The sequence below is a fragment of the Chlorocebus sabaeus genome, chromosome 12 (genome assembly GCF_047675955.1).
Source record: "Chlorocebus sabaeus isolate Y175 chromosome 12, mChlSab1.0.hap1, whole genome shotgun sequence".
NCBI lineage: Eukaryota > Metazoa > Chordata > Mammalia > Primates > Cercopithecidae > Chlorocebus > Chlorocebus sabaeus.
In genome coordinates, this window is record NC_132915.1 from 63651392 (window position 1) to 63662534 (window position 11143).

Below are 11143 nucleotides of genomic sequence, written 5' to 3' on the forward strand. Positions count from 1 at the left end.
CAAGGCGGGTGGATCACTTGAGGTCAGGAGTTCGAGACCAGCCTGGCTAACATGGTGAAACACTGTCCCTACTAAAAATACAAAAATTACCCAGGCATGGTGGCATGTGCCTGTAGTCCCAGCTACTTGGGAGGCTGAGGCAGGAGAATTGCTTGAACCCAGGAGGTGGATGTTGCAGTGAGTTGAGATCATGCCACTGCACTCCAACCTGGGCAACAGAGCAAGACTCTATCTCAAAAACAATTATAAACAAAATCTATTAAATTTTAGTCATGTTGACCATAAGATATAATTTCCATAAACCTTTCTATAACCTGTATAACCTTTTATTAAGGAGTGTGTTAATGCTCTAAGAAAATGCTCAAAGACCAGCCATATGCTGGTTTTGCATCAATGTGCCTTTGACATTAATGGTTAGGTTTATAGAAAAACTGAACTAAGGCCGGGCGCGGTGGCTCAAGCCTGTAATCCCAGCACTTTGGGAGGCCGAGACGGGCGGATCACGAGGTCAGGAGATCGAGACCATCCTGGCTAACACAGTGAAACCCCGTCTCTACTAAAAACACAAAAAAAAAACTAGCCGGGCGAGGTGGCGGGCGCCTGTAGTCCCCGCTACTCGGGAGGCTGAGGCAGGAGAATGGCGTAAACCCGGGAGGCGGAGCCTGCAGTGAGCTGAGATCCGGCCACTGCACTCCAGCCCGGGCGACAGAGCAAGACTCCGTCTCAAAAAAAAAAAAAAAAAAAAAAAAGAAAAGAAAAACTGAACTAATTTAGTCTCTCAACATCAGCCCTTACAATCTCATGCACCCACCTCTTCCACAATAATCCCTGAGCCTTGGGAGGTCGAATATTTTTAACTTCTGGCCCTGTGTCTCATGAAAGTAGTTTATTTTTATTGGCATCTTCTACCAGGTCTGAAGATGAGGCTTTAACTGCTGTCAGTATTTAAGATCGAGCAGGACTTGGTGTCCTTTTTAGACCCGAGAGTCAAACCCCATAACTGAATGGCACAAAAACATGAAAAGCACATACAGAAAGTTACACAGATGCAATAACCTTACTTTAGAATGTTTTTTAATTTCAGTTTTTTCTAAGCAAACCAAAACTTAATGATATAGGAACTATTTCAATAAAACATAAAATCTGTTAGTTAGGCCAGTTACCAAAAGGCAAAAGCAAAGAGCTTCTGCAGTGCAATTTCTGTTCACTATGAGGAATCCATTTAGATAATCTGCAAGTCAAAACTCAATGAAAATAGTACTTGAATTAGATATAGGAAGAATGTTTCCTGGGTCACAAGTAAAATTTTTCAGATTCATAGAACAATTTAAAGACAAGAGCACAGGATACTATGTTAGAAGAAAACATTTCCTTTAGATCTTTAAGGTAAAACATTTTTAGCAATCAGGCCACAACAAATAACTACAACCTCAGGGGAAAAAAACTTATAGGAGCTGAAAATGAATTGAAGGAGAGTTATTATTTCAGGCCTTTTAAAGGGGGAGAGAAAGCTGAAAACAGCAAAATGTAATAAAAGTTGAACTTTGGGTTAAAAATATTAAAATCTCTTGTAATTTTACTAAGAGTAAATCAATACCTCAAGAAAATGTTGCTATTCTAACCAATTCTTTAGTGTTTCTTTTTTTAAATCAAAACCCAGTCTCTAGAAAAACTATATAAATAGTTTCTCTTTAATTATAGACAACTTGATACAAATCATTTAAAACATGCTTGGAATTCCTGTTTTGTCTTAGATATCCCTCTTTGTTAAATAACTAGTCATTTAATTTCAGGACAAAATTTTATCACACAAGATTCTTTCTTACATAAAATTACTTTCCTTTTAACCTTTCTTGCCAAAAACAACTCTTTATATCTGTAACTTTCTTTACGTTGCTCATATTTACTGATTACCTTTATTTTGTTTCATAAATAACTTTTAAATAACCTTGGAATTAGACAAAAACTATGTTCCTTTAAATAAGAACACATTTCTTTTTTTAGAAAAATGTTTTCCTATAATTTTTTAAAAGGAAATGACCCAGACATTTAATGAATATTTATTACTTAACTTAATATAACTTTAGATTTTAAATTATATGGTAAGATTATTTATAAGCATTTATTCCATTACATTTACCTAATTAATTTTTTAAAATAGTTTAACCAGATTACTTATGAAAACTGTGATAGCTATCATTTAAAGTTATTTCCTTGATGACCAGCCCAGTGGCTCATGCCTGTAATCCCAGCACTTTGGGAGGCTGAGGTGAGAGGATTGCTTGAGGCCAGGAGTTCGAGACCAGCCTGGTCAACATGGCAAAACACCACCTCTACTAAAAACACAAAAATGAGCTAGGCCATAGTGGTGCATGCCTGTAATCCCAGCTACTTGGGAGCCTGAGGCACAAGAATCACTTGAACCTGGGAGGCAGAGGTTGCAGTTTGCAGTGAGCTGTGATCATGCCACTGCACTCCCACCTGGGTGAGAGAGCAAGACTCTATCACAAACAAAGAAACAAACAAACAAAAAGCAACAAAAATAAACTTATATTCTTGCTAACCATTTGTTTTTGTTTTTGTTTTCCTTCAACTTTTAAGTTCCGGGGTACATGTGCAGGATGTGCAGGTTTATTATGTAAGTAAACGTGTGCCATGGTGGTTTGCTGCACAGATCAACCCATCGCCTTGGTACTAAGTCCAGCATCCATTAGCTGTTCTTCCTGATGCTCTCCCTCCCACTGAGAAGTCCAAGTGTATGTTGTTCCTCTCATGTGTCCATGTGTTTCCATTGTTCAGCTCCCACTTACAAGTGAGAATGTGTAGTGTTTGGTTTTCTGTTCCTGCATTAGTTTGCTGAGGACACCAGCTTCCAGCTCCATCCATGTCCCTACAAAGGACATGATCTCATTTCTTCTTACGGCTTCATGGTATTCCATGGTGTGTATGTACCATGTTTTCTTTATCCAGTCTATCACTTATGGGCATTTGAGTTGATTCCATGTCTTTGGTATTGTGAGTAGTGCTGCAATGAACATACACATGCACGTATCTTTATAACAGAATGATTTATATTCCTTAGGGTATATACCCAGTAATGGGATTTCTGGGTCAAATGGTATTTCTGCCTCTAGATCTTTGAGGAATTGCCACACTGTCTTCCACAATTTACTCTCCCACCAACAGCATAAAAGCGTTCCTTTTTCTCTGCAACCTTGACAGCATCTGTTGTTTCTGGACTTTTTAGCAATCGCCATTCTGACTGGCATGAGATGGTATCTCACTGTGGGTTTTCTAGGGGTTTTGTTTGTTTTGAGGCAGAGTCTCACTTTGTTGTCCAGGCTGGAGTGCAGTGACGCGATTTTGACTCACAGCAACCTCCACCTACTGGGTTCAAGCAATTCTCCTGCCTCAGCCTCCTGAGTAGCTGGGATTTCAGGCACGCGCTACCATGCCCAGCTAATTTTTGTATTTTTGGTAGAGATGAGGTTTCACCATGTTGGCCAGGCTGGTCTCAAATTCCTGACCTCCAGTGATCTGCCCACATCGGCCCCCAAGGTACTGGGATTACAGGCATAAGCCACTGCTCCTGGCCTCATTGTGGTTTTGATTTGCATTTCTCTAATGATCCGTGATGTTGACCTTTTTTTCATATGGTTAACCATTTTTATAATCTGTGAATTTCAGATTTTCCTAGGTAAGAAACTTAAGATTAGATAAATGGTGTTTTGTTTTGTTTACCAATAATTCAGAATTTAGCTGTTTTCATTAACTAAACAATATTAAATGCCTTATATGTCAAGTTTTACATAAACAATTCTCTTTTGGGCTACGTTCATAGCTGTACAATCTTCATGCCAAATGTTGACATCTAGCAGAGATAAATATAAAACCACTTGACAAATAAATCTAAACAATAATGTATGTTGACAATTCTGAAGCCATTTCTAATTCTACTTCACCAGTATTTTTAAAAACAGCTTATTTATTAAAGATTTACTTAAGTCGAGGCTGGGCATGGTGGCTCACGCCTGTAATCCCAGCACTTTGGGAGGCCGAGGCAGGCAGATCACGAGGTCAGGAGATCGAGACCATCCTGGCTAACACAGTGAAACCCTGTCTCTACTAAAAATACAAAAAAAATTAGCCGGGCATGGTGGTGAGCACCTGTAGTCCCAGCTACTCAGGAGGCTGAGGCAGGAGAATGACGTGAACCTGGGAGGTGGAGCTTGCAGTAAGCCAAGATTGCGCCACTGTACTCCAGCCTGGGGGACAGAGCGAGACTCCATCTCAAAAAAAAAAATTTACTTAAGTCACATGAACTTGAAAAAGCACTTGGTTTAAAGTCTTGATTTTTTTCTAGTAAAGTATTTGATTTAAGTGCTCCTCAATTAATTAAAGCTCTTTTATATATTTTTAGTAATGAAACATCATATACATGACACATAAATATGTAGATGTATTAGACATGCAGGTAGAAGTAGATCTTACAGATTTATAAGACCTCTTTTTTCCTACTTTAGACTTCCAAATTCCTTTCTTTTTTTTTCCTCTTTTTTATTTTTATTTTTTTTTTTTGGCAGCAAAGAAAGAGTTTAATAATCACAGGGCTAGCCAAGTGGTAGTGAAATGGGAGGACTTTTCCTTTATCCCCCTTGCAGGGTATGCAATGTGGTTGTGGCTTGCTTCTTCAGTGCCTCCATGCTCAAACACCCAGGGGGAGCATGCAGACAGGCAGGCTGTGGGGAGCATGGGCTCCAACCCTATGACAGTGTCTAGGGTTGAGTGTTTACAGCTCCCAAAGCCCCAGTGGGCATGTGTTACAGCGTGCTCTTTCAGCTTAGCTGTCCACAGGCCGACTTGTGTTAATCAGCCCAATTAGACCCTCAGCTTTATCACAAGGACAGAGGGCTTTCTGCATTCCCAGGGGTTCTTACCCTAGTGTACCAGAACAACTGGATCACACATGGTCTTTGTCACATGTGTCCATATGAAGAGACCACCAAACAGGCTTTGTGTGAGCAACAAGGTTGTTTATTTCACCTGGGTGCAGGTGGGCTGAGTACGCAAAGAGAGTCAGCAAAGGGTGGCGGGATTATCATTAGTTCTTATAGGTTTGGGGATAGGTGGTGGAGTTAGGAGCAAGGTTTTGCCGGCAGGAGGTGGATCTCACAAAGTACATTCTCAAGGGTGGGAAGAATTACAAAGAACCTTCTTAAGAGTGGGGGAGATTACAAAGTACATTGATCAGTTAGGGTGGGGCAGAAACAAATCACAATATTGGAATGTCATCAGTTAAGGCTATTTTCATTTCTTTTGTGGATCTTCAGCTGCTTCCGGCCCTCTGGATGTATACATGCAGGTCACAGGGGATATGATGGCTTAGTTTGGGCTCAGAGGCCTGATATTCCTGTCTTCTTATATTAATAAGAAAAATAACATAAAATAGGGCTGAAGTGTTGGGGCAGCAAAAATTTTGGTGGGGTGGTATGGAGAGATAATGGTCGATGTTTCTCAGGGCTGCTCTGAACGAGATTAGGGGTGCCGTGGGAACCTGGAGTGGGATAGATTAAGCTAAAGGAAGATTTTGTGTTAAGGGGTGATATTGTGGGGTTGTTAAAAAGAGCATTTCTCATATAGAATGACTGGTGAGGGCCTGGATGCAGTTTTGTATGAATTGAGAAACTAAATGGACGACACAAGGTCCGGATTAAGAGAAGGAGCAAAACAGGTATTAAATGACTAAGAATTGGGAGGACCCAGGATATCCAATTAGAGAGCGCTCAAGGGGGTTCAGCATAATTACTGGCTTGGTTGGTGAGTTATTGGAGCTCTATCCTTGACAGAGTCCTCCTTTTTAAGTTGGAGGCTGAGATTGGTGGATGTTTTTTTAAAAGACTGTTAGTCCATTCTACCTTTCCTGAAGATTAAGGATGGTAAGGGGTATGAAGGTTTCACTGAATACCAAGAGCCTGAGAAACTGCTTGGGTGATTTCACTAGTAAAGGCCGGTCCATTATCAGACTATATAGAGGTGGGAAGCCCAAACCAAGGAATTATGTCTGACAGAAGGGAAGAAATGACTGTGGTGGCCTTCTCAGACCCTGTGGGAAAGGCCTCTACACATCCAGTGAAAGTGTCTACCTAGACCAAGAGGTATTTTAGTTTTCTGACTTGGGGCATGTAAGTAGTCAATTTGCCAGTCCTTGGCAGGGGCAATTCCCTGAGCTTGATGTGTAGGGAAGGAAGGGGACCTGAACAATCCCTGAGGAGGAATAGAATAGCTGACGGAACACTGAGAAGTGATTTCCTTGAGGATAGATTTTCACGATGGAAAAGAAATGAGAAGTTCTAAGAGGCAGGCTAGCGGCTTGTAACCTACATGGAAGAAGCTATGAAATGACAACGGAATAGAATGGGCCTGTGAGGCTGGAAGGAGATATTTTCCTTGGTCTAAGAACCATTTGCCTTGTGTTGGAAGAGATTGATAGGTGGAAGTTTCAGTGGGGGAGTAGGTGGGAGTGACCAATGAGAAGGAGAAAAACTGGCCATGAGGGACAGAAGTTGGAACGCTAGCTGCTTTTTTAGCTACCTCATCAGCATAAGCATTGCCCTGAGCGATGGGATCTGATGCATTTTGATGGCTCTTGGAGACTCTAGCTTCTTTTGGAAGTAAAGTGGCCTTGAGAAGAGTTTTTATTAAGGAGGCATTAATGATGGAGGACGCTTGCATAGTGAGGAAACCTCTTTCTGCCCATATAACAGCATGGTGGTGCAGGATATGGAAGGCATATTTAGAGTCAGTATAAATATTGACACGTAGTCCCTTTGCAAGGGTGAGGGCTCGAGTTAAGGCAATGAGTTTGGCTTGCTGAGAGGTAGTGGAGGGGGGCAGAAAGTATATGCATCAGGTGTGAGGAAGAAAATAGATTTTGGAAGTTATGAGAACTGTAGAGAGTGAGTTAAGCACAGTTTGTGATTTTGAGGGCCTCTAAAAGTATTAAGGCAGCAGCAGCCACTGCACACAGACATGAGGGCTAGGCTAAAACAGTAAGGACAAGTTGTTTGGATAAAAAGGCCACAGGGTGCAGTCCTGGTCCTTGTGTAAGAATTTCGACCGCATAGCCCTGAACTTCAGTTGTGTGTAATGAAAAAGGTTGGGATGACTTAGGGAGAGCTAGTGTGGGAGCAGCTTTTAGGGCTGTTTTTTAAGGAATGAAAAGGGGAGTGGGGAAAGGATTTAGGATTTATAGGGTCAGCTAGGTTTATCTAGAACAGAATGGGCTGTGGAGGAAGGTATTGAGGATAGGAGAGTCTATGGGTTTGGCATCATGGGGTGGATAGGCAAAACAATTTGGTTGATAAGGTGCAGAGCCTGAACTAACCTGTAAGACTTGTCCAGTTTTTGGACAGGTAAAATGGGGGAATTGTAAGGAGAGTTCATAGGCTTTAAAAGGCCATGCTGTAACAGGCAAGTGGTTACAGGCTTTAATCCTTTTAAAGTGTGCTGTGGGATGGGATAGCAGCGTTGAGCAGGGTAAGAGTGATTAGGTTTTAATGGGATGGTAAGGGGTGCATCATCCGTCACCAAGGAGGGAGTAGAGGTGTCCTATACTTGTGGATTAAGGTGGGGAGACACGAGGAAAGGATGCAAAAGAGGCTTTGAACTGGGGGAAAAGGCAGCAGTGCAGCGTGGCTGTAGCCCCGGAATAGTCAGGGAAGCAAATAATTTAGTTAAAATATCTCAGCCTAATAAGGGAGCTGGGCAGGTGGGGATAACTAAAAAGCAGTGCATTAAAGAATGTTGTCCAAGTTGGCACCAGATTTGGGGAGATTTAAGAGGTTTAGCAGCCTGGCCATCAATATGAACAATGGTTATGGAGGCAAGGGAAACAGGCCCTTGAAAAGAAGGTAATGTGGAGTGGGTAGCTTCTGCATTGATTAAGAAGGGGACGGACTTACCCTCCACTGTACGAGTTACCCAAAGTGTCTGTGATGGTCCAGGAGGCTTCCAAGGCCATCGGGCAGCATCAGTCTTCAGTCAGTAAGCCAAGAAGATCTGGGAAGCCATCAGTCAGAGCCTTGGACCAGTTGGATAGTCCAGTTTCCAGTGGGGTCCTGCACAGATGGGATACAGCTTAGGAGAAATCCTGGGCTGTGGGCATTCCTTGCCCCAGTGGCCAGATTTCCAGCACTTGAAGCAAGATCCTGGGGGAGGAAGTCCTGAAGGAATGCCTGACCACTGTGGCATAGGGGTTTTGAAGTATTTGTGTGCTGGAGAAATGGCTGGGGTTTCTCTCACAGATGAGGCAAGTAGTTACAGCTCTTTAATATTGTACACGTTGAAGGCAAGGTTAATTAGGTTTGAAGGCCGGAATCTACTTTTTGGAGCTTTTTCTAATGTCAGGAGTGGATTGGGTAATAAAATGCATATTGAGAATAAGATGGCCTTCTGGCCCCTCTGGGTCTAAGGCAGTAAAGCATCTAAGGGTTGCTGCTAACTGGGTCATGAACTGGGCTGGGTTTTCATCTTTACCTTGGGTAGTTTCTTTAAGTTTGTCATAATTAACAGCTCTGTAAGCTGCCTTTTTAAGCCCTTCAACTAGGCAGGAAACCATGTAATCTCACCTAGCTATACCTGGGGAATCTGCCTGATAGTCCCATTGGGGATATTCTCAGGGAACTGCTCTAATGCCTTCCTGGAGATCTGGGTATGAAGCCAGTGGTTATCAGCGTGAGATTGGGCTAGAGAAAAACCTCTTTCCCATTCACCTGGGGAGAGGGTAGAAGTTAGGTGACATTTAAGTCACTCCAGGTTAAATTGTAGGACAGAGTTAGATATCGGAATTCCTGTATATATTTACTGGGGTCTGATGAGAAAGAGCCTAAACGCTGGCTGATTTGGGAAAGGTCTGATAGAGAAAAAGGCACATGTACCCAAACTATGCCTTCAGCTCCAGCCACCTCTCTAAGAGGAAACTGTCGGCCAGGTGGGGGAGAGCTAGTCGCAGAACGAAACTGTAAAATGGACCCGGTGTGAGGAGAGGGGGTGATAAAAGGATTATAGGGTGGGGGAGCAGAAGCTGAGGAAGAATTGGGACCTGGCTCAGCCTGGTGAGGAGCAGCCTGGGGAGGAGGGGAAAGGTCAGATGGGTCTGTAGAAAAGGAGGATTCAAAGGACTCAGAGCTTGGGGTGGAGACTGAAGAAACAGACAGGAGAGAAAGAAGAAAGATTTGGGATGAGTTTCATTGGGAGCAGAGACTAGGGAGGGACCAATGTGTAAAAGAATGCCTGGACATCAGGCACCTCAGACCATTTGCCCATTTTTCGACAAAAATTATCTAGATCTTGTAGGATAGACAAATCAAAAGTGCCATTCTCTGGCCACTTGGAACTACTGTCAAGTTTGTACTGGGGCCAAGCGGTATTGCAGAAGAAAATAAGGCGTTAAGTTTTAGGTCAGGTGTGAGTTGAAAAGGTTTTAAGTTCTTGAGAACACAGGCTAAGGGAGAAGAAGGGGGAATGGAGGGCGGAAGGTTGCCCATAGTGAAGGAGGTAAGTTTAAAGAGAAAGGTAGAGACATGGAGAAGGGGGGTGGGGAGCAGCCCTGGGCTGCAATGTGGGTGAGCAGCCAAAGCAGGCATCCCCGCAATTGACTTGCCACCAGGGGAATGTGGGTGAATGACCAAGGCAGGCATCCCCACAGTGATCAGACACCAATGGAGTGTGGGTGAATAATCAGGCAGGCGTCCCCGTAATGATTAAACACCAAGGTAAGTCTGTCTTCCCGAGTCCGTGACCAGCGCCGGAGTTTTGGGTCCACGGATAAAATGTGTCTCCTTTGTGTCTACTAGAGAGGAAAAAGAACTGGAATTGGAAAGATAGGGAGATTGAAGGGTAGTGAGAGAGGCTGGAGAAGAGAGTGAAAAGTTCGCTTACACAATTTGAAATTGGTGAGATGTTCCTTAGGCTGGCTGGTCTGAGGACCCAAGGTTGTAGGTGGATCTCTTCACGGAGTGAGGGTGAGGACAGGGGACTGGTCTCCTGAAGGAGTCCCTCTGACCTGGGTCTTCGGCACTAAATGTCTCTTGTGTCCATGTGAAGAGACCACCAAACAGGCTTTGTGTGAGCAACAAGGCTATTTCACCTGGGTGCAGGCGGGCTGAGTCCGAAAAGAGAGTCAGCAAAGGGTGGTGGGATTATCATTAGTACTTACAGGTTTTGGGATAGGCAGTGGAGTTAGGAGCAATGTTTTGCCGGCAGTGGGTGGATCTCACAAAGTACATTCTCAAGGGTGGGGAAACTACAAAGAACCTTCTTGAGGGTGGGGGAGATTACAAATAACCTACTTAAGGGTGGGGGAGATTACAAAGTACATTGATCAGTTAGGGTGGGGCAGAAACAAATCACAATGGTAGAATGTCATCAGTTAAGGCTATTTTCACTTATTTTGTGGATCTTCAATTGCTTCAGGCCATCTGGATGTATACGTGCAGGTCACAGGGGGTATGATGGCTTAGCTTGGGCTCAGAGGCCTGACAATTATTATGAGGCTAGACCATGTGATGCTTTTACTGTGCACTTTTTTTTTTTTAACAAAGACATTTATCTAAGTGTCTAAACTACACTCTTCCTTGATTTAAACACCCAAGAGTAACTGAAAGGACACAAAAACACAAAGACTTACCTACCCCCTTGCTCCCTATGGTTACACCCTTTGTTCTGCTTTTGCTTTCTTATCTCTGCACGTACCAGAGGTTTCGAAAGTTCTGTAAGTACCTGTTTTTTTTCCCGGGGGTTAAGTCACAAGACATGTTTAAGTAAGATAAACCCCTGCTGCCATAAACTGGTTGTGCAACCTGACGCAATATGATTAACTGCCTTTGTGTAGAAACTGCTCTTCCGTCTCAAATGTTGAACTGAAATACCCAAAATGGCGGGAACCAATCATAACTAGCCAAATCGCCTTGTTTACATACCAGCCAATCATACATCTGATCTGTATAGTGATTCAATGACCACTTTTCTTAGACTATATAATACTGTGTAAAACTCTGGGAGGGAACTCTCTCTCTCTCTCTGGACCCTCTCATGCTGAGAGTGAGTGGGAGTTCCGGGTTCGAACCTGTAATAAAGATCCTTG